The sequence below is a fragment of the Ambystoma mexicanum genome, chromosome 7q (assembly GCF_040938575.1).
Source record: "Ambystoma mexicanum isolate Mex_15411 chromosome 7q, UKY_AmexF1_1, whole genome shotgun sequence".
NCBI lineage: Eukaryota > Metazoa > Chordata > Amphibia > Caudata > Ambystomatidae > Ambystoma > Ambystoma mexicanum.
In genome coordinates this window covers 227,361,899-227,384,888 of record NC_090941.1, presented here as the reverse complement: position 1 = coordinate 227,384,888, position 22,990 = coordinate 227,361,899, and positions in this window count along the sequence as shown.

Here is a 22,990-nt window from a genome sequence, read left to right as displayed (position 1 = left end):
CCCTGGACCATCCCATGTCGACAAGGAAGGACAGAGTAAGATCTGGGTGGACATCATGGGTGCCATCAATGCGGAGGGGGTGGTACCCCGCGACTACTGACATGTCCGTAAGAGCTGGGAAGACTTCAGGTCCAGGACCATCAACAAGGCCCGGCACCTCATCAAGTCTGGTGATGGTGGAGTGAGGTGCTGGGGCCGGTTGGCCACTGATGAGATGAGGGTCCTGGAGCGCATCAACCCAGAGCTGCATGCCCAGGTCATGGAGTTGGAGCTCCATCCGGAGTCGACCGGTAAGTGTCCATGTGTTCTTGTCCAGCGTAGTACATGTTGAGGTGTGGCTGGAGTGTGCACCTTCGGCTTATGTCTGGCATGCCTCATTTACAGATGTCTGTGTGCATGTCCATGCCAGTGCTGCATGTGAGTCCAATCAAGCGTGTTCCACATCAATGATGTCTGTGTTGCAATGCACGATGTACACCAGCATGCGATGATGCACACAAGTTTGCATACCTGTGTCTGGACTTGGGCATGCAAGAGGTGTGACACATGGATGCAGATGTCACCATCATGGACATGCATGGTGTACATGTGTGTGTGTCTGAGTAATGAGTATGTGACTGACCAACCCCATGGATGCATGACACATGAGCATGACACATGAGCATCTCAATGCGTGATTGACTCATGCCGCCCAGTTGTCCACAAGTGCATTGTGCTGGGAGGTCTACATGGCCTGATGCAAGACGGTCAAGTGATGTGTGTACATGTGATGTGCATCTAACATGATGCATGTGAAGTTCAGCCTCTCTTCTGATGTGACTGCAGTGCCTTGTACATGGATGAGAATGTTTGTTGCACATGGCATGCATGTTTGTGCATGTGTGCTGCTTGCACTGATCTGTGTGTTGTAGAGGGTGATGATGGTTGTGATGTTTGACAGTGCCACTCGGTCATCTATGATAGATGTCAAGTAAATAGATACCATCCCTGTCCCCTGGGCCCCACTGGGCCTAACACAATCAACATGATTACGTGTCTATGCAAGGCGCTGCACATTCATACAGCAATCACTCTATCATTCACACGAGCATCCATCACCATACACTCACTCATAACATAAGCATACACACATCCATACACATGTTTAAATAAAAACAAGAACATAAATGTACCTTTTGCATTGGCCTGCGTGAGGGTGCTGAAACGCCCTGCTCCAGGCTGCTCTGTCCTTATGTGCGAGGAGGTGCAGGAGCTCCCCCTCGGACATACAGACATGCAGTGCCCCAGCCAGCATTTCCAATGAGCTATGCAATGCTGGCGAAGCAAAACGCCAAAGCACTTGCATGGCTAAGTGAGCATGTGCGGCTGGGGAACTTTGACAGTTCAGCCAGCCCAGGAGCAATCCATCAGCTGGAAAAAGCAGCTGAGGGAGTGCTCACTGTTTCACTGGCTGTCTCCTTAACTCCTCCATAATGGGTGAGGGGCTCCTGGGTGGGCGCCCCCTGGCCATTATGGATGAGCCGCCAAGCTCGGACTGGCCTATAGGGCAATGCCTGTACCAAAAATGTAAAATGCTAGTGTGGGCCAGTCAAAATGGGCCACAATTTTGGTCAATGTGGACCAGTTTGATGAGTTACGTAACTAGGCAGTTAGTAATTTTGACCATTGTTGCTGAATATATCACAATGGCCCTCATTACGACCCTGGCGGAAAGTGACTGACCTGACCGCCATAGCGTAAATAGCGTTTCCGCCATCGCACGACGGAGCAAAGTGCGGCCAATTCCGACCCATCGGGCACGAGCACTACGCCATGGCGGAAGTGCAAAGTCCGCGATGGCGGAAATGTCCCCAAAACGCGCCTCACCGCTGTCGTACGGCGCCCTAGGTGCAATTCCGCCACCCATCTTAGCGGTCACCGTAATGAGCGGCAACCGGAAAGTACGGTGACCGCAAACATACGGAAACGGAAGTAAAAACATGGGCCCGGAACGGGAAACAGCACGCCGTACACCTATAAAATCAGAATTCCCACACAACCATTAAAAATACTACCCTGAGACACATCCCAACCCGTCATCCACCCCAGTGAAAGCAATAGAAATGGGAAAAGTAGCGAAAAAAGCGTGCGACCGCAAGCGGCAGGTCCACTTCTCCCGTGAGGAACTCACCGTGCTTACAGAGACCCTCCAGGAGAATGCTGCCATCGTCTTCTCCACGCAAATGACCAGGACGGCACTTGCGAACAAGAAGGCCATATGGGCCCTGGTGGCACAGCGGGTAAGTGCGGTGGGGACCGCACCCCGCAACCCACAGCAATGCAGAAAGCGATGGGACGACCTGCGGATACGCGTACGGAGCATACTATCCACCAATCGCAACATTGCCACAGCTACCGGGGGAGGATCGGAATCACGCATCAAGTTGACCCCCTGGGAAGAAATCTGTGCCTCCACCATTGGAATGGAGAGTATAGAGGGAGTCGGAGGGATGGAGAAAGGAGTGCAGACATCCGAAGAATCCGGTAGGTGGGCCAACTAATACAATGCCAAATCCACAATGTCCAATCATGTGAAGTACCATGTGTCCACATAGTGCAACAGTAACACATGTCCAGGAGAACGTCCACATACATTGGCCTGACAGCGCACTTTAAAACTCACATTAAATACATAAATAATTAAAAACCCTAAAAACACCCTCTACACGTGCAGCAGGCACACCCTAACTGCAGGCTGCAAAACAACTGCATCCTCAATCCACACAAAAATGAAACCACCTCCAAGGCCCCGACCCAAATCACCCTCAGGTACCACCCCAATGCATGTGATACATTGCCATTCCAATTTCAACAGACCCATGAATAACGCTCGCCCTCCTTTACTCCACCACAGGGTCTGATTCAAACGACGAGCTCCAGGACACCCCTACCAGCACACCTGCAAAGAGGGCCAAGACCAACGGCCAAAGACCCTCCACCTCAGCTGCATGCATCAAGACACGGCAGCAGCACAAATCAAGTGGCAGCACACAGGAGGGAACATCAACAGGCACCCCAGCAGCCAGCATGCCCACAACAGCACCACCACAGGTCCCCCCAATGGATGCCACAGAAGGCACTGCCTCTGGTGGCAGCAGCACCATAGGTGACACTCCATTAATGGCAGCATGCTCCGACACAGAAGACGGGGATGTCGAAGTAAGATCCATCCATGACCTGTCTCAATCCCCCTGTTTGTTTCATCCCGTACACCATGAGGATACCACACAGGGGCACCCACAAGACGACGACTGGCCATCCCCCACAAGCCCTGTGGCAAGGCAACATGAGGTGACCAGCCCCTCTGTGACACCACCGCAAATGGCCATGGCACAGCAGAGGCAACAGTCCCTCGACCAGGTGATCGTGCAACAGCAGCAACTGGCCACGCTCCTCAAGGACCATGCTGATGAATGTGGGGGTACTAAGGCAGCCATAGAAACAGCAACTGAGACGCTTAGGGCAGAAATGGAGAGAAGCACCGAGAGCCTGAGAGTACAAATGGAGAGAAGCACCGAGAGCCTGAGGGGGGAACTGCATGTGACGTCCAAAGACGTATGTGCTGAACTTGCCGCTGTGCGCCGTGTGCTCACTGAGCTCTCACAAACCCTTAGGGACATGCATGGACGTGAGCAGGCAGAGACATCATCCGTTGCAAGTTCCGTCCAGGGCAGCCCCCAACGTAGATCTGGGAGGAACCTGCGCTCCACAGGCAGGGGTGCCCCTGATACCCGGAGAGGGGGCTTGCAATAGCGTCTGCCCACTGACAATGAGCATCTTTGGACACTGGTGTTCGGGGGGAGGTAGGAGGGTGGAGGGGGTGTGTTGGGCTTACTTGGGTGGCGGGTCGATGGGATGTGTAACATAATTTCACATATGCTATAAACATTCCACAATCATCCAATGAGATGTGTGGACATTGATCTTTGTGTACGAGGCCTTTATAGGCGTACAGTCCATATTGTGCATGTTCCAGACACACACAGTGCCACAAGTCCCGTGTCCATGTATCAGCCACCAGGCGTGAGTGCTAGAAGCATGAATCTATGAGAATCTGACGAATGTCACGGCCCTCCTGTGCCTCGCAGACTCCTTGAGGTGCTGCCACATCCCCACCCTCATCATGACCATCTTCAGGTGCTTGCAGTTCTGCGTCAGGGGGCATGGGCACATTTCTACGTACGCACATGTTGTGTAGCATGACACATGCCATGACCATCTTTGCAACCTTCTCATGGCGGTACAGGAGTGCCCCGCCAGACCTGCTGAGGCAGCGGAAACGAGTCTTCAGTAGGCCGAATGCCTGTTCTATGACTACACGGTTACGTGAGTGGGCATGGTTGTAGTCCTCCTCATGCTGGTTCTGTGGGTTCCGGAGTGGTGTAAGGAGCCATCTCTTCAGTGGATACCCGGCATCACCTGTATGTGGACAATAAAGGATGTTTGTGGAATGACACTGCTACGTACGCACCCCTCCTCCCCCTTCCTGCCAGGTCATTGCCGCATCACATACCCCACGTTATCATGCATGAAATGAGACTCACCGAGTAGCCAGGATCTGTTCCCTGCATGTCGCTCCATGTAGCGTGGTATTGTAGAGTTCCTCAAGACCATAGAATCATGGGTTGATCCAGGAAATCGGGCACAACAATGTGTAATGATCCTGTTGGAGTCACACACCATTTGTACATTAAGAGAATGAAATTGTTTTCGGTTGCGGTACTGGGCCTCCATGGCATGTGGGACGACCAATTCCACATGGGTGCAGTCGATGGCACCAATGCAACCCGGTATGCCACCAAGTGCATGGAATCCCACTTTTGTGTTCGTAATTTCCTGCTCCGAGCGTGGTAGAGAGATGTAGTCGTCTGCGTGCTTCAGGAGGGCATCGAGCACTTGCAATAGTGTCCGTGAGAACAGTGGCTGTGAAATGCCATGCAACTGTCCGACTGTGTGCTGGTAGGTGCCTGTGGCCAGGAAGTGGAGTACAGACACCACCTTCAGTAGGGGTGGGATGGCGGTTAGGCTATCTATCATGCTGACAAGGTCAGCCTGTGTCATGTCCACAATGGCGGTTATGGTGTCCCGGTCCAAACGGTAGAGGGTGTGGATCTGCTCATCAGTGAGGTTGAATGGATGAGCTCGGAGGCGTGGGATTGCGGGCTGCCTGCGTGGTGGTAGTGGCTGTGCTGGTGGGCCTTGCTGGCCCTGCCTTGCCCTCCTCCTCCTCCTGCGTCTCCTCTGTGCGGCCGGTTGTTGTAGTAGTTGGAGTTCGTCTTCTTCTTGAAGTTGGAGTACTTGCAGTGCTATCAGGTCCCCCAGGGCCAACATCGCTAGTCCTGCCGGTAGCATTTTGGAGTGGGTGTGGTTGTGGGAGGGGGTTGGGTGTGCAATTTATGTGTTTTCAGGCTGTATAGCCTCCACCTGTGGTGATTCATTCCACCTGTGCCAGCTGCAATCCCCTTTGGGCGAGCACCGTACCGAGGTTCACCGACGGGCGGGGCGTCCCATTTGTGAGTGAAGCCAGTTGCCATTTTCACACACTGCCGCACTACATGGATGATTTTGTGATTTCAAGCGGTCACAGATGCCTTTTCGACGTGATGTTGCAAATGTGGAATTCGAAGGACAGCGCTTTCGGTTTTCAGCTAGCGGCGAGGAGACGCCCACAGGTCTGACTGCAAATATAACGTTCTATTGTTTAATGTCCTTGGGACAGGGGCCATGGCGAGAATGCTATGATTGATATGAATAGTATGGGATGCGCAATAGCGTAGTGGACAAAAAGGCAGGACGTTCCCAAATACATGTTACTTCACAACACTAGAATTCCGGGCTGGAGAACAGTGGATTTTGCAGACTGCATTACGCACAGACTCCATGGAAGTTTCAAATGTGATGTGAGTAAATAATCAGGCGTTTTCATACCGGGATGAGGGAATGATGTATGGATGCATGGATGCATGGATGCATGGACAGATGATTTGATGGAGAGTTTGCCATGTACAGGGCTTTTTGGAATCTATCCACCTCCCCTGCGCTATGTCATGCAGAGCTGCCATAGTGGGACCATCGTCTTTCTGCCCTTGTTGAACCCTCCCTGTCTCGACGCCCCTTCAGGCACTTGTGTCTATGCACGTTACTAATCCCATCTAATGGATTCTGTCTTCACAGACGCATGCACACAAACACTCGTTTGTAATGGTGTTTTCACCTCGATTTTTATGGTTGTGATTCGCAAGTGATTTTTGGGTGGGTATAATCCTTTTGAGTGGGCTAGCATGCATATGGCTGTAGATTTAGTGTGATCATTGAAGTGAGTTATACAAATGTAGTTCTGATGGCCATACTATTCTTTTTCATTTCATTTGGGTGACAGGTATCTCCTCTCCTTTTGCCGCTGCCATCTGTACGCCACTCCTGCAGATGGCTTTTACTCCCGACACCTGCTGCTTCATGTCAATCAGTGGAGCACCATTACGATCTTATGGGACGATCGCCAATGGGCCACATGCCCTTACGCAGTGCTAGTGGCTAGGAGCAACATATCGTCCTTTCTGCTGGACTAGTGCCTACCTAATGGGACGGCCCTGCGGTTCTAGGCGCTTCCGTGTTGCCTTTTTGGACGTGAATGTAGCCCCTGTGTACCATGATGGAACAGGGCGTCACACAAGCAGAAGCTGGTCATTTATTGCGGATGCAGCCCACAATACTGGAATGTATTTTGGAGTCATGACCTAATGGCTGTATGGCCCTTGGTGGTTTTGTGGTGCAGTAAATTTCTATTCTGTTTTTGTTTGTCTCATTTTTCTGCTCATGTTGCTGTACTTGGACCTTCACATGCCTGTGCTGCATCAGTGCGGCAATGGTGCCATGGCAGATATGGATGCCCACTCACAAGGCACTTGGAGCCCCTGGATTCATTTGTTAGTTGGCATGCATGGGTGACTTGTACATTTCACTGGTTGCATTGTGTGACTTCATTGCACCTACGAGGAGTTGTGCAATGTGGCCAGGGAGTGGTGTACAGGCACTCAGTAGGGCCGTTTACGGTTGATTCGCGATGCCGTACTTCTCACCATGGCGGAATGGTACTTTCCGCCATGCTTGATGGCGTTAGGTACATGTCCGCTAGGGTCGGAATTCGCGTACCGTTGTGCCATGGTGGTAATTACGGTTTGGCATGGCGCGCGTGCGCGTACTTGGTGCAGTTAGCGTTGGCGTTCACTACGGTGTCGCTAATGGCATCGTACTTTACGGTGACGGGTCATAATCGCACCGAGCGCTATTCGATGGCGGTATTGCATTTCCGCCATCGTTTTTCGATTTCCGCCAGGGTCGTAATGAGGGCCAATGTATTTACATTTTAACACCAAAGCACCCCCTTGGGTACTATTGAAACAGTGGCTTCATTACAACCCTGGCAGTAGCTGTGCCGATAAAACCAGCACGGCTGCCGCCGGAGTTGCATCTGGGTCCGGCACCCGCGAATTGGCAAATACTGAGTAATGCCGACTTAGGCAGACCTGATAATTGCCCTTTTTTCGGGTACCGGTAGATCTCCATTCCCATTTCAGCCCCATAGGGCTCAATGGGAATGGGGAGCTCGGATGCACCGGCACCGAGCACAACTCTTACTATGGCGGTACGGTAGCAACGGTGTCGGTAGTTTACCGGCACCATTGTTACCATACTGCCATAGTTGTAATGAGGCCCAGTCTGTGACTAAAGGAATGAATATCTATTTACAATTGCGGGCCACTTTTTCATTGTTGCCTGAGACAGTTTTGTGCTTCAGCTTGATCATGTGAGCCACCCCTGCCCATTTCTTCCATTCTAAAAAAATATATATACATATTTTTATTTTTTTTCTTATATTTCCTGCTGAGCTCTCAGGGCCCCCCAGGGATGCACCAACGGACCCCTGGGGGTTCGTGCCCCACAGTTTGAATACCGCTGCTCTAGATAGATGCAGGAACTATGATGAACAATATGTCAAAGAATTATTGGAAAAAGCTTCTGGTTTGGGAGGGTCGACCAAAGCAACCACCAAGATTACAAATTGGGATGAATTTACTCAATTTAAAAAAAAATTACTTATTACAACAGAATTACATGGTTCAGTAATGTTGGATTATCTGAGAAAGGGAACTCTACCTCATGGGCTGTTTGTCCGGAATGAGCCGCGTCTATTCCTCGATAATAAAAACTTCATTCTCCAGTGGATCTACGTGGCCAACAAATGCGGGAGAGATTGGGTCATCCTAATAATTGACACAGTGGCAGAAATGACCGAAAAAATCCTGGTTGATTTAAAAACATTGGAAGAAGAATTTCAGAAGGCGGTACCATTAGACCTCTACAAAAAAAGACTTGATGCACTCACATTGGAAATGACTAACTTCAAGGAAGATACCGTAAGGGAGAGGGTCAGCCGAATGAACAAGGACCGGACTCATTTCAAACACGAGAAGGCCTTTGGGTATACACAAGGAAACTATTTCCAGGTGGTACGAAACAATGGGAACCCCACAGGAGGACAGAAAAGTGTACATTTTAGAAATACCTCTTTCAGCTCAAGCAATGGAAGCTCTAATGGTGATCCTACTCCAAGATGGGGACAATCTAACCGTCGCCCAAGAAGCCAACTTAATGACTCCCGAGGAAAGTGTTAGGCAGAATCCTCTGCAGTGCCCTTAGGGACCACTACACCTGATTAAGACTACAGGTGGCAATACATGTTTTACCTTTGCTACAAGCCCGTATTACTAAGTTATAGTGGTAGCAGTAGCAGAGCAGGCAGGCTTATCTCAAGAGTATATGAGCAGTAGCAGAGATTACACAAAGGGACCACAATTACTTTGACTCAAGCAAACACTGACTCAAGGTTTCAGGTAAAAAATATAAGTACATTTATTTTTAAACCATCAGTTATAAACACAACACCTCTATTAAACTGTTAACAAAACCACACGTTAAATATTATACAACTAACCAATTCACTTTGCATAATAAGTCTCAAGGTAAGTACCCTGTGTTTGAATGAACCGGTGTTATGCACAAAACACGATATCACGCAGCAGGGGGGTTGTCCAGCCGGGACAACCACCTCAGCCAATCGTAGCAAAGTGTGACTCGGGTTTCCAAGGATACCCTGTGCAGGAGGTGACTACACCCCTTCCCCACATTCAGTCTACCTAGACACCCAGGCGCCAAGAGAAGGGCTTCTCTGCAGAAGCCCGCCAAAAGACGGTGAACAAAGAAGGCAAACCTAGTTTGCTGCGCAAAGTAAAACACAAGAAGGACTTTAACACAAAGAAATGGTGAATAAACCCAACTGGAGCCAAAAGAAAGACAATTTGGTCAAGCGGGTTTATGTTCGAGGATAATATAATAGCCAAGAACAGTACCACGTTTATCTAATATAATCGCGGTAGAAAAGTTAGGGTATATACCACTGCCACCAGCCAAGTCTAACTGTTAAAAGAGCAAAACAATGCTCAGGGAGGTACAGACAGCAAAGGGGTACAGATTAGCCCTTTCCAGTATTCCATGTAAAATGGGGTGTAATGGGTCTGTGTTAAGAATGACTATGTAAAGTAAATTGCAACTTTACCTTTCTCCGGGGGACAGTAGTCAGCCCAGGGAAATGGAGTCAGAGGGAAGTCTAAAAGACAACCCTGGGTTACTACACTGAAGGTGCTGTGTAACCCATACAAGAACAGGGGCACTTGGAACGGTGTGCTCCAGTGCCCAAGATCACACAATGAGTAAAAACACATAGGCCAAAACACATGTAAGAGTAAAAAAAAGGATGTACACTCTTACCAGGTGGAAAAATAAACTCCAGAAATCCAGCAAAGCTGCTGGGGGACTCATTAGGTGAGGGAAATTAGTCCTAGAAGGATAATTCTCCCTAACAGAAAGAACAATGTCAATCATGGAAATCAATCTAATAGAAGGGGAACCACACAGCCTGCTCCTTTTTTAGAGAGGAGCCCGGAGGACTGGGACTTCGAACCCCAAGTGACCCGCAGCATGGAGGCATTATAGTGAATTTGTCATCCCACTCACTGACAGAAGACAAACGGAAAGTACTTGAAAAAGGTATGGGGTTTGTACCAACTAATAAGCATGACCCTTTCAGTTTCTGCCAGGAATTTTTCAATTTTATGAGGAAGATCCCTCTTTTCCAGAACTTTCCAGACAAATGCTATGAACCAGACAAATCTGACACTGATTTACACAGCAAATCTACACATTGTGTGCCCTTACAGGTACAGAGTGCAGAGGCCAAAGTGTTCCAGACCAGCGTCTTACACAATTTGGAGTGTCTAGAAAAAAAGACGAAAGGTAAAACCCTTTTCACCAACATGAGTACCAAGGAAACATCAGCCATGAAATATCTTCTAGCCAATGAGACCATAGTGACCCACAAAGCGGACAAAGGGGGATCAATTATCCTACAAGACATGGAAAAGCATGTGAGATAATGCAATAAGCAACTCCTGGACATTGATTGTTACCTTTACCTTGAAGGTGACCCTACCAAGAGACTTCAAGAAACCATCAAACTCAAAGTAGAAAAGTAAAGACCTTAGAAGCTGGATTTCATCTAAAGAAGCCGCATTCTTGACCAAAGACAAACCCTGCATACCACAATTTTACATATTACCGAAGATACATAAGTCTATGGTGGACCCTGCAGGAAGACCCATAGTTTCGGGAGTAGATTCTGTACTTGAACCCTTGTCGAGGTTTGCAGATGCTTTTCTCCAACCTTTGGTTGGCTAGATGGCTTCCTATGTGCAGGGCACCATGCAAATAATAAATGAAGTGGAAGGCGCCCCATTTGACCCAAACAATGAATTCCTGTTGAGTCTTGATGTAGTTGCGCTCTACACAAGCATCCCCCAGAGAGTTTCCCTTGACATGATGGAGGATAAATTGCTCATGGTTCACACAGTAGGCATTACACCCATCTCTTTTATACTCTGCTGTGCCGAGATGAGCTTGGTAGAAAGTTATTTTCATTTCAACTGGGATTTCTATCAACAGATCCAAGGGACTGCAATGGGTGCCACTCTGGCACCAAGCATTGCCAAATTATACATGGAGCTTTTTGAACGAACAAAGATCATACACGTCAACTACACGTTTGCAAAAAATATTCCGAACTGGCGCAGATACATTGATGATATTTTTGTCATCTGGCAAGGCTCCCGATTAGAGCTTAAGGAATTTCTCCTATGGATCAACACCCAGGATAGGTTGCTCAAATTTACCTCCAACTTTAGCTGTGAATGTCTGAATATTCTAGACATTACAATCACAGTAGATGCAGCATCCAAAAACCTGTTTGTTAAACCTTACAATAAGCCTACTGACAGGAATTCTGTCTTACACACTATGACAGTTTTCACCCAAAACACGTAAGGGACAATCTCCCATTTGGGCCAGTTTCTGAGACTTATACGGAATAGCTCAAACAAAACCGACTTCATCAATGAAGCCACAAATATGCAAAAACACCTGACCCTAAGGGGATACCCACATAACATCACCATGAAAGCCCTAAAAAGAGCCAAAAAAACATTGTGAGGCACTGTTAGAATACAAAAATCAAACCTTGGAAAAAGATCAAGCAGAAAAACTGGTGTTTGTAAACAACTACAGCAATAACTCGAATGGCATCAAAAAAATAATTCTGAAAAATTGGAAAGTCCTAGAAAAAGGTGACACTCCAGTTCCCAGGCCTGTGGTAGCTTTCAGAAATAGTAAGAACATCAAAGAACAATTGACGAGAAATGATATCACTCTGAGACCTCGTAAACAGGCCACATTGACTGAAAAGTGGGGATGACCAGCAGTCACAGGTCATTATCCATATAACCATTGCACCTAGTGCCGCTACACCTTTAAAAGCACTGAAGTCAATTTGGCCTTACGTTCTCCTTGGAGGCAGACCCTGCATACCAACTGCAACTCTGCCATGGTCATTTATGCAATCTGGTGTCCTTGCACCATGTTCTACATAGGCAAAACCAACAGAAAAATACAATTTAGAATCAGGGAACACAAGAGCTGCCTTAAAAAATATACTAACAATGCCCCCATGGTAGACCACTAGATTGAGAAAATGCATGCACCTGATGACTTCAAATGGACAGTCCTTTACAAACTTAATCCCAGCATTGATACTAATAGACCCAAAATCACACTCTCACATAAGGAACAACAACTTATCTTTTTAACCAAGAGCACAGTGACTGGGCTGAACGAAAACATTGACTGGTTGAACTGACAACCCTTGGCTGGACACTACTCTCTCTATTCTTACATCAGGACATTCCAGTAACATGTTCGCTTTTAGTTCTAAGGCTAGCAAACACACTTAGGATGGAGTGTTTGCCTCTCACTATATCAAATGGGTTTAATACAGGATTACTGCATCCACTCATCACTCTGATGCAGACTACTTGTAGAACCACTCCACGCGATCTTTTTTCAAGATGAGCATTGTGCATCCCTTGAAGTTTGTCTTACCCTCTGGCACCTGACGAATAGCCTCTGGAGGAGACCTACGCCCGTCACTCTCATCTAGCTGGACAACTATTTCGACTAGCTGCTGTCACTTTAACACTATTTCGCAACCTCGGAACATGTGATTACGTGAACACATGTTTTTGCGAGCATTTATCCAATGGGAATTGACGCCGGCCGTTCCGCCAACGTATTTCTATGGCCAAATAAGTCACATGACAAAATCATTTCCCGAACCAGAAGATCGAAGACCGTCCCCTACCCACGGACCTCTTGCCACGTACGGGTAAGCAGCCTCTTTAACAACACTATCTATGGAGTCACGTTAGGCAGAGACGGTATCATTTTTTACTTAGCCTGCCTTAACTATGGCCTCTTTACATCCGCTAGTAGGTATTACAACACTACGAGCTGTATACCCGTCGAACAACGCATTTGCCCTCTCTACCTAACGAGCTGGTTAAGACCTGTAAACACTTGTCTGAGAGATGAAATCCCTGTCAGCACAGCCTCCTCTTTAATACCGGAAGGACGCGCAATAAATCCAAGCTACCTCTTCGACTACAACGAGTCGAAGTAATGTCAACCCACACAATATATTTTGGTTGGCGCTGCCAGACTTAAAAGTATGCTCCTTCAATTAAAGAGCATGTAGCTTTTCCTTATGACAACCTTGCCTGTCTATTTAGCACAGTGTTTGATGCACGTTGCATGAGGGATTGATTCACTTGGCTATTAGGACTTCAACTTGACCACAGTATAATGCTGTTGATTAAATACATCCATGAAGCGACATCACATTTCTCTAATCCTGAAGATGAAGGCCTGCTGTGCTTTGAATCCCACACCTGCTTACCCTCAGAGTTTACATTATGTAATCACCTTGTTTCAGGACCACAACCTGTCACCTGGTTGCCTCAACAACTTCTCCAGACCAAGAGGATTCCAGTTGGGAATACGACTCACTTTGCATGTCTTATCCCTCATTTGATGACTCAAAGAATATGAGTATTTTTTGCTACAGTTAGACCCTTAGCTGATTCTCCACTTGCTTGTTTGAACTATGCCAGCCAGACAGTAGTTACCTCTGTCTTGTGACGCCCCATTTAATTAGATGAAATGGGAGCACACTGCATCAAGTGAATGATTGCCCCTTAGACAAATGGATATTGACACCACTGTCTGATGTATTGCAGGTGATGCCACTGGTTACTGGTATTTAAGAGCATAAACGATGGACTTTCAGAAACCCTCTTCCACTTCCTTCTTGGGTTACGAAGTGCCAACTCATCATGGAGTGAATCTAGTTCTCTTTGTTTCTACTGATGTAGATATTTTTATCCTGTTAGCAGTACCTGTTTTGCTCTATTCAGTGCACGTATTTGACTTCAGACAGTCCTTGACTGACTATAGATAGGGAAAGAAACTTGTTGGCAGAATCTGTTGTGAGTATGAGTATGAGTGATTGGTGATTAGTATAACTGGAGTGTTGGATGTATTTCATTTATGTTATTTGCACAGCACAAGACACTTGTCCCAGACTACCATTATAGGGCTGGTCATAAGAAGCCCATAAAATGTACAGCTGTCTGATACTCTGTTACATTGTTGCACTTGGGTTTTTCGACTGATTATCTGATAACAGTCTTATTACTACCTTTTATTGTGATTATCTAGGAATTTGATAGCCTATTTTAAAAGAACTTGTTGATTTATACCTGATAGAATTGTTTATTTTCTTATACTTTATGCTTTATGATTCAGTCCAAAAAGTGTCATGCTCTCTTCTGATTACTGGCCTTCCAGTGGCTGTCACTTTCATGCAAAAGAGATCGTTACCCACTAACCTCCTTTGGTTTGCTGACAAAGGTGTGGGAACATTTTTGAGGGTTGGTTAGAGTTGGGTTTTGTTTCCCTTGCACCTCTTTGTGTTTCTTCAGAGACCACATCCCTGCCACAGTCGGGAGTCAGAGGAGGATCAGCAGAGTTGGTCACTCCAGCAACAAAACCAGTGGAAATGGAGGTAGTGCAGGCACCTTGCAGCAGGGCACGTGTACGACTGACCCAGGGGTTTTCATCATCCCGACGGTGGTCCTGGAGGTGCAGGCACAGAGCTTATTGGCAGCAGCGACAGGACTCGGGGCCCTCAACATCACAGGGGCAGGTATCGGCCATCGGGCAGGAGGGAAACGTGGACCATGGAACATGTATGCCTTCTGCATTGAAGCAAATGGACTAGCAAATCAGAGCAGAGCGGCAGCGGGCACTGGGGGTACGACTCACCATGGCCAGGACGGAGAACACCCTGCATTGGGTGGAGAGGTGGGCAGAGTTCCTAGAGGAGACTCCCAGGGAGTTTTAGAGGAGCACGGTGGAGTCCCTACAACCCCTCGAGGGTAGAGCAGAGGCCCAACTCAGGGAAATTGATGCAGAGTTCGATGATGCCCTGGCCGGAATTTTTGGGGGAAATGGTGAGTCGTAGGACTAGCCCGCTGCCTTTGTAAATAGTTATTTAGTGGTAGGTTTCCTTTTTTTGATGATTTGGAGTTCATGGACTGTGCTACACATCTTGTAAATATTTTTTTTTTAGTTTTTTTTAGAATGTATATTTAGATGCTGGGATCATGGACCCTTCAGCCTTGTACATAGTTGGACATATTTTTTTTTGGTTTTGTTTTTTGTTCATCATGGAGTAATCGTTTTTTTATGATTTTGGTTTGCAATTGGAGGACAATCATTGGACATGAACCACTTTTTGGAGTTTCAATTTTTTTAATATCACATTTCTTTTTGTTTTAAATTTCAGTTTCATTTGCATTCCATTCATTTTCATGCTTATCTTTCAGTTGGGGTGATTTTTAGTACTTAATACATTTTTATTCCTTACAATCAAAGTGGTGTCTGCTTTCAATGGTTTGGTGCATGTGTCACTCTTCATTGGCTCTGCTATGTGTCCCTGATGTTGAACAATGTAGGTTATGTGTTTGAAAACATGCATTTGTGATTCACATGAAATGGGGCATGTACTGGGGAGTAAGAGCAATGGATGGGTGTTCAGTTGCACTGTGGGGGGGGCAGCGTATGGTGGCATTTTGGTGGACATTTGCTGTATGATTGCATGTTGAGACAATGTGTTTGGTGGGGGGACATGGGTCGGGGCCTGCCTGCAGGTTGCCGTCACTGGTTGAGGTGGGGGGGGCATGAGTCGGGGCCTGTCTGCAGGTTGCCGTCACTGGTGGGGGTGGGGGGATATGAGCCGGGGCCTTCCTGCAGGTTGCTGTCACTTTTGGGGAACATGAGCCCGGGCCTATCTGCAGGTTGCGGTCACTGGTGGGGGGACATGAGTCGGTGCCTGCCCACAGGTTGCCATCACTGTTGGAGGTGGGAGGACATGAGTCAGGGCCTGCCTGTGGTGTATGGTACCATGTGGGCTGTCTGCGGGGTATGGTCATGGGTGATGGGGGTCCCCTGTGGTGTGGGCTGCCTGCAGGTATGGTCACCGGTGATGTGGGGTCCCTTGTGGTGTGGACTGCCTGCAGGTATGGTCACGGGTGATGGGGGGTCCCTTGTGGTGTGGGCTGTCTGTGGTAATGGTCTCGAGTGATGGGGGTTTCTTGTGGTGTGGGCTGCCTGCAGGTATGGTCATGGGTGATGGCAGTCCCTTCTGGTGTGGGCTGCCTGCGGGCATGGTCATGGGTGATGGGGGGGTCCTTTGTGTTGTGGGCTGCCTGCGAGTATGGTCACGGGTGATGGGGGGATTCCTTGTGGTGTGGGCTGCCTGCGAGTATGGTCACGGGTGATGGGGTCCCTTGTGGTGTGGGCTGCCTGCGGGTATGGTCACGGGTGCTGGGGGTCCCTTGTGGTGTGGGCTGCCTGTGGGAATCGTCACTGGTGATAGGGGGTCACTTGTGGTGTGGGCTGCCTGCAGGTATGGTCACGGGTGATGGGGGTCCCTTGTGGTGTTGGCTGCTGCGGGTATGGTCATGGGTAATGGGGGGTCCCCTGTGGTGTGGGCTGCCTGTGGGTATGGTCATGGGTGATGGGGGATCCCTTGTGGTGTGGGCTGCCTGCGGGTATGGTCACGGGTGATGGGGGGATTCCTTGTGGTGTGGACTGCCTGCGGGTATGGTCACGGGTGATGATGGGGTCCTTTGTGGTGTGGGCTGCTCTGTTCTTGGCTGATGGCAGCACGAGCGGCCCTTTCGATGCAATTTGGCTGGCGCGAGCAGGGTACACGATTTCTCAGGGGTACTTGAGGCCTTTTTCACGTGATTTGGCTGGCACGAGCGGGGTACGCGATTTATCAGGGGTAGGTAAGGCCCTTTTCTTGCGAATTGACTGGCACAAATGGGGTCCGCGATTTAGCGGGGTACGCGAGGCCCTTTTCATGCGATTTGGCTGGGGCAAGCAGGGTATGTGATTTAGTGGGGGTACGCGAGGCCCTTTTCACACGATTTGGCTGGCGCAAGCAGGGTACGGGATTTTGCAGGGGTATGTGAGGCCATTTTATCACTGCAATTTGACTGGCGCGAGCGGGGTACAAATTTTACAGGGGTACGCAAGGCTGTTTTCACACGATTTGATGAGCGCGAGTGGGGTACTCGATTTTGCGGGGGTACGTGAGTCCCTTTTCACTCAATTTGGCTGGCGCGAGCGGGTTACGCTCTGATTTTTCTCGCAATTATGATGGAGGAGGGCTGTATGCTGGGCAATGGATGGCGCAGGACCTTGCGCCTTATTGGACATTTCACTGGCTTTTTCCTGCGCAAGTGGCGGAGTTGGGGGCGTTACTGGTGCTGCTGGATGCTCACTGCACCACAGCTGGTAATGGCTCGGGAAATCCATGAATACACATGGTGCGCAGATGCTGCTTTGCGCCTTGGCTGGCGGACACGTGGCGCACTCTCCTTCTCTGCGCTCGGCGCTTGTGTTGCTTCTGCGCTGCATTCTATGAATTGGGCCCTTTGATTTTTAAGATTATTTCTTTTATTATCAGTGTTTAAGTGTGTGGCTATTGCATTAAGCAGATCAAGTGTTTCTGTGCAACGAGGGAGAAAGAACTCTGCATGTATGTTGTTGAGCTGCCGATTAAACTACAATCCCCAGCAGCATTGTAATTCTCGATGCATACATATGTGCATTTCAGGCACAAGTCACTAGACAGACCAGCCAGTCTGTGGGGTTCCATGGTGCTCCGTGTTGCCTTCTTCCATGGTAAATGTCTTTTTCTAATACTATGAATGTATTATCAATGATTGAGGTGGCATGGGGGAATGCCTCTACTAATGGGAGTATGCATACGGCGCCTGCATCTGCCAACGCTCATAAGAAGGACATTGTGAAGCGTTTTTTCGATGAGGCACCATTTATTGGGCTCGCTGATGAGGGGCAAGTCTATAATGAGATCGTAGTTGCAGATGGGGAGGATCGAGTCAGTCTTCCAGAGGAGTAGATTTCATCAGTCTTAAGTGATGTGCCATCTCATTTGAAGGTTAATACTGCTGTGTTATGATCTAAGGATGTAGGTGATAAGTAATTGCTTTGAATGGAGGATACAGAGTTATTGCCCAGACTACCATAAGAGCTCAATCTCAAAACACTTATCATGACGGTGCGGGTACTACGTTGGCAATTGCTATTCCTCAGGGCTCCGATATATTATATGAAGGTAGGAAGGAGGGTAGACGAGGTGGAGTAAGGTTTATTTTAAAATCCAGATCAGTTGTGTGGGAAGTTGACATTCCTGGTATTGAAGGGAATGAAATTAAGCAAATAAAAGTAAGAACAGATGTGGAAACCACTATGAATTTGATTCTGGTGTATAGACCCCCACCCATATGCTGGAATTTCCCACTCAACTCAATAGTATTCTGATACCCATTTCGAAGCTCAACACTAGGTTTATGGTTTTAGGTGATTTCATTTTTTGGTTCGGCAATAGTGGTGATCACATGGCTATTATGTTGGAAGTCTTGCTAGCCACCTGGGCTTTGAACAGCATGTGAAAATACCCACTCATAATAAGGGCAATACCTTAGATTGGTTTGCTCTGCACAATATTAAAACAGTGGACCTGTTTACTTCCCCTTGCCCTTGGTTAGATCATTATTGTACACTTGGCAATTATTTGGAAAGCCCAATGAAAACCATAGCTTTGGTGAGGAAGACCATAACTGCTAAAAAAAAAACCTATGCCAGATTCCCTAGAACATTGGTTAGTACCTATGCCTCAGGAAGCAAAGGCAATGGATAAAGTGGATGATATTGTTACCGCCGACTTGCAGGCTGTTCAGGAAGCCACATACACTTTGGCTCCTCTGAGAACTAAGCAGATTAATGAAAGGATAGATAATGCTCGGTTTTCTCCGGATCTTCAAAAACTTAAAACCAAGAAAAGCAAATAATTCTATGCATGGATATCCACACAAGAGAGTAAGGATAAAGAATCATATAGGTTGGCAGTTAAGGAATTTAAATCAGTAGTTATTGCAGCGGAAAACAAAACATGTTAGATGATAGGATAGGCAATGCCCAATCTAATTCTAATGAACCTTTTTTTAAATATTGAGGAAGCTGGAAAACTCACATAAGAATTAAGCTGGTACAATTGAGAAAAGTGTAGCCTTGTGTTACTGGTATCCAGAAGCTATGTTGACTAAACTTGATAGGATAATACAGAATATTAAGGCTAAGATGGAGGACGCTGGTATGATAGTTAAAGACCAAGAGGTGGCGAGTCAGATGCAAAAAACTCAAGATCACCAGTTCAATTTCGGACATATATCTGAAACGGAATTGGTAACAATTATTGCAAACCTCAAACCTACTAGTTGTAAGGGAGATCTGTGTCCAGCTATGATAATTAAGGACTGTACCACCATTCTTCTAGGCATGCCTTGTAAGATTCTTAATGAGTCATTTGCTGAAAATCACGTTGCATCAGGGCTGAAGAATGCGTGGATTACTCCATTACTTTAAAAAACAGGTTGATGTCCTGATATGCCGGCGAACTGTTGCCCTATTAAGAACATGCCTTTTCTTCAAAAAATGATTGACTTGGTGGCCTATTTGCAACTCACAGTTTATTTGAATAAACAATGGATTTTTAATAAGTGGCAATCGGGTTTTAGACAAAGGCATGGAACTGAGACGGCGTTGCTTGATTTTAAATCGAAATTGTTCCAGATTATGGACAGGGGGCAGACTGCCCTCCTCATGGTGCTGGACTTGTCTGCAGTGTTTGACCTGGTGGACCACACTGTGCTGGTCACCAGGTTTAAAGAGGTTGCCCATTTTTCAGACAACGCTGCACTCTGGATCATCTTGTTCCTAAGTAATAGATGGTGTTGAGTATGCAGCAAGCAGGCTGAAGCGCAACCAGCACTGCTGGTGTATGGCATACCACAAATAGCTTGTTTATCTCCTTCATTATGTGATATTTTCGCAGTTCCATTCTTTATTGGAGGACAATAAAATAGGACTCACGAATTATGCGTATGACACTCAATATGTCATCCCGCTATCTGAGAATCATGAAGAGGATGAAAGAACTTTTAACAAAATCTATGATCTGATACATACTTGGAGGGCAGTAAATGGTCTTGTACTTAATAAGGAAAAGGCGGAGTTAATGGTGGTATGTAAAGAGAATAGAGCAAGCAGACTGAACAAACACTATATTCATTTTTTGGTGGCAGGGCGTAATATTGAGACAAAAAAGAAGGTGAAGACATTGGGAATTATATTAGTGTCCTCATCTGCTAACTATACTAAACTTTGGTGCAACTTTGCCCATATATATCACAAGTAAATTGTGAAACAGTGGCTAGGGCAATAATAGGATGCAAAATTGACTATTGCAGTAGCATATTGGTAGGGATAGCAAAATCTGATCTAAATCACCTACAAACCATTCAAAATGGGGTTGTTATGGTCATTAAGGGTCTAAAAAAGAGAGATCACATCTTGGCTGCTAGACATGACCTACATTGGCTCCCCATTGAGGCAGGTATTCACTTTTGTCTTCTTGTTCTTACCCATACATGTCTAGCTGATGTGGGCCCTCAATATATTAGTGAAGTTCTAATGAAAATAACTGCTGTAAGGGCCTTGAGATCGAATAATACCCATCAGCTGAAAATACTGGCCTGTAATTTGATTCTGGTCATGAATGGAGCCTTCTTTAGAGCTACTCTTAAGGCATGGAATGCTCTCCCGCTGGATCTAAGAAAACTGAATTCATTGGTTAATTTGAGAAAAGAATTGAAGACTTTGTTGCTTAGATAGGAAGCCATGTGTTTTTCCTGATGTGTATGGTGGCACTTTGGGTTAAGTTTATCACTGAGGATCTATTTGTTAAGTATTTGTTGTTTCTGTTGTTTGTTGCGCCCTTAAGCCTCCAGGTCATATTGTGCGCATTAGAAATAAAGTAAAGTAAAGTTAAAGAGGGAGGGGTAGGTTTACGATTGCAGCCAAGCCACGTCGGGTAGGTGTGGCCCGGCAGACTTACCGGTTTCATTGGGAGGCAGGGCTCTCAGCCCAGCACATCCTTCATGAGGGGGATCACAATGCTTAGAGCCCTGCAGGCAGTGGTGCTGTCAGCGCAGAGCTCCCTCTCATAATGGGAGCCACATCCTGAGAGCCCTGCAGTGGCAGGGCTGTCTGTGCAGTGCTCCCCCCATCACAGGAGTGCTAGGCTGACAGCTCTGTAGACATTGGGGCTTTTGCTTATCACAGGAGTGCTGCGCTGCCAGGGCATGACTGGTGGAGTCACATAGCTCCCCTTCTAATAATTTCAGGGTCTTCAATGACTTTGAAATACATACTGGCTTGTATGGTCCAGAAATTGGCCAATGGGGAGTGTCACGTCACTCCTCCAGGCTATAATAGGTCTTAAAGGAACCATCACACATAATTGGAAAAGTGAAAGAAATGCTTCACTGCCTTCAACAGAGAGTTACAAATGTACTGGGGACTGGCATGCATCAGGGGAGCAGGGTAGAGAAGAGTCATTGCTTATGCTGGTGTGCATCATACTTGTCAATTTCAAACAGGAGCTATGTAAAGGCAGGGAGTTGGTAATTGTGAGTGCATTTCATACCTTAATGCTGGATGGCCTTGAAAATGTGAGATCCCACCACTAGCAAGCCCCGATTTAGGGCACTGCACACTGCTTCAAACATGAGCATATGTGCATCAGTGATGTGCACACACAGGTGTTCATGTGTGGATTGTGATCTGGAAATATTTGCACAGGTTTCCATTTTCATGTTGTAGAATCTTTATCTTTTTTTTAATTGTATTTGTTTTATTGTATACGGTTTATAAAAAAATCTTTACAACATTAATATCAAATAAATTACATAAGGTAAACACAAAGTTTTATTACACAGTTTTTCATTGTAGCAAAAGGACTTTCCCTTAAAAAAGACACTTCAGTACTGATTTGTTTATATCTATCTTGGTTCAGCATAGATAGCATGGTTAGTTGCTCGAAATACATAATTTCATTTAAAGGGCCATCAATTCATGGAACCTTAAATATCAGGATCATTAGATACAATTCATAAATGTTATCAATTTAAAGGAAAACTGAATACAAACCGGAGCAAATGTCCCAGCTCATCATAGGTAGCCCTCTCTGAAAGACTGAACAAGTTAGATACATTACATCAATTTAACAATATCAGTCTACATAATACAATCTACATTAATAAAAACAAATATTAGAACCATTAAATTCCTCCCATTTGGTCAGCAATAAAAAGCAAAAGGATCAAGGCAAACGTTAGCAGTCCTATTTCTTCCCCAAGTAAAGTTTGCAGCTGCATCATTATTTGCAGTTCCTGGTTAAAAGTGAGTGGTGGGGTAACACACTGTCGGGCCGATTCATGGAACAAACGTGCGCCGAAAATCTATGCGCAAGCAGGCGCAAGCGAGAAAAAACAGGCGCACACGTGCGATTCATGGAAGTCCATGCGCATGTTTTCCTCGGTATGTGCGCCAAACCCGTGCATGGCGCACACGTCACTGAAACATCCCGAACGGCGTGCGCGACGCGCACAGTGAAAGCGCACAACCACGGCGCACACACCAAAAAGGGGGTGGAACACGGGGCGTAACGCGCGGAATGGGGAACAACGCACGAAAATAAGGGCGTAACTGGGATGTACTGCTGGGAAGCAGACGGAACACCCACACGCACGCGAACCACACGTATTCATGGAATCGAATAGGGCAAAGCCGCGAACGGCCAAAGACACGCACAGGCCTAAACACGTCCGCCACACGAAGGCAGGCGGTAGCGTCCCTGCGTATCACAAAAGCGCCAATATAGAGCAATGATGAATGTCCAATACTGCTAATGTGCCTGGGGTTTGCGTGAAGTTTTTCACGCGATCAGGCCTGG